The 2,125-nt window shown below is 44.6% G+C and overlaps 1 pseudogene; it reads right to left on the bottom strand.

Annotated features, from left to right (window-relative positions):
- Positions 1-508: 508 nt before the first annotated feature.
- Positions 509-1,334, bottom strand: LOC139383455 (voltage-dependent anion-selective channel protein 2-like; annotated as a pseudogene).
- Positions 1,335-2,125: the final 791 nt, after the last annotated feature.

The raw sequence follows: 2,125 nt of genomic DNA, 5'->3' as shown, positions 1-2,125 counted from the left end.
GTGGTTGAAATAGCCGAATCCACACATTTTAAGGGTTGTCCACATACATACTTGTGTATATATATATAGTGTGTCTTCATGTAACTCTCTTTGTATTGCCCAATGAGTATTGTCCAATCCAATGAGCCAAACCACTAAAGCATATGTAAAAGATGCAGAAGTAATGCTCTATTTGAGGAGGATGTTTTTCACTAGTGGTACAACACAGTATAGGGCTACATGACTGAATAAATAGCAGACCTAGTAGTACTTGGCTACTGTAGAACACACAGGATGACTGACTACAAACCAACTGAAAGGAAATGACAGTGGTTAATGGTTTGGGGATCCATCTAGCTGACAGAACTGAGGGCTATGTTATGTATGTTGTTGCTTTAGATTAGATTCATCCCTTTCCTTTGAGACATCCCTTAAGGGTTGTTTGGCTGGAAATACATCAGGCCAGATTATTCTGCTATTCTGTCAAATATTAAATATGACGACTTCACTAGACAGGTTAGCTAGATACTTATGCCTCTAGCTCCAGGTCCATTCCCAGTTTGTGGCCACCCGTGTTGATGTACTTGCCATCGACCATTGCAGACAGGGTGATTATCATACCTGGCCGCAGTGTCTGGGTGTAGCTAACTCCTACGAACCTGGCATTGTTAACTTTAGCGGATATGAGGCACTGGAGTCCAGCTGGTACTTGGCAGCGATGCCAAAGCAAATGCTGTTGCTGCCTGCTGTCCAGACAAGGTTCACAGCTGTCTCCAGATTGTCATTCACCTTCTGGTAGATCGACTCTCCAAACTCTGTGCCATCGCTAACATTGGTGTGTAGCTGTTAGTCTCCTGTCTTGTAGCTGACAGCAAAGTTGCTCTGGGTCATTTTGGACTTGGCTGTGTCGAAGGTCATCTGGTAGCCAGCCAGCCATCCCTCATACCCGGCCACCGCTGCCCCGTGCATGGCCGGGCCTGCAAAGTCAGTCTACATCCACTCCCAGGTTGACGTATTCACACTTATAGGCAGTTTTCACCTTCCCACTCTTCTTGCCAGAATTTTGTGAGAATTGTGTGTTGAACATAAGTTCCGGTCCTTTGGTTGCCTGATCTTCAATGGTGATCTCAGTCCCCAGAGTGTGGTCTGTGGTCCACTTCTCTTTAAACGTCAGACCGTATTCACCCCATTTGTCTCCAGGTTGCCATTGACTTTGCTAGTGTCAGTGTTGGACGAGCCAGAGGTTTTGAATTCTACTCCATTTGAAGACTTGGTCTTGCCATCAAGTTTCACTTATCCAAAACCATATACTTTGTTGAAGATGTCCTTTTCAGATATGATGGAGGGACAGACATACTTCTGGAAGTTTTGCAGGAATATTGTAACTTCGCTTCAGTTGCTTGGAGCTTTGCATTGGTGCAGATAGTTGTTTCCAGGCTGTATCTGACACCGCAACACAGTCCTGTGGTCCAGCTGGAGGGCGATAAAGGAGCGCAGAGTTCGCCACTCAGTTAACAGGCAGAGAGGGGTGAGAATGGAGAGAATGAAAGCAGGTGAAGAACAGATGTGAAAAGAGGTGCCGTGGTGATGAGGGGTGTTTGAAATGCAAGGCAGGCCGAATGAATGTTTTTGCTGCTTGTGAAAAGAGAAAGAAAGTAGGGATAAGGAAACAGGGAGAGAAGGCGTACAGCTATTCTCCAGGGGTCTGTGCTTTTGTGAGGCAGCAGACAAATGCAAAGAACGTCAGCACCCAACACACGTTCACCACCAACACACACTAATGCTGCAATATGTCTCCCCTTGAACACCAGTCTATGAGCTGTCCTAGTGGAACGCTTGTACACTGTGGGAGGGAGCGCTAAACTAAAGCAACAGTGACACAGATATTAACTAGCTAATCACCACCATACAATCAGATCTAACCATTCTAAAGAAAGACATGTCCATAATTAAAGATGCACTATGCATAAATCACTCTGCCATTTCCTGGTTGCTAAAATTCGAATAGTTTGCCTAATTTCAGTTTGTGACAAAACAAGCAGGTGTAGTGTTGAGAATCATTGTACCATCTAAATTGCTGTGAAATATAGTTTCCATAACCAAAAGTATTGTATTTTCAGCTGTTTGAATCTGGTGTACAAAACCG

This window comes from Oncorhynchus clarkii, chromosome 25 (genome assembly GCF_045791955.1).
Source record: "Oncorhynchus clarkii lewisi isolate Uvic-CL-2024 chromosome 25, UVic_Ocla_1.0, whole genome shotgun sequence".
NCBI lineage: Eukaryota > Metazoa > Chordata > Actinopteri > Salmoniformes > Salmonidae > Oncorhynchus > Oncorhynchus clarkii.
The sequence above is the reverse complement of the archived record's forward strand: the minus strand, read 5'-3'. Positions and strand labels throughout refer to the sequence as shown.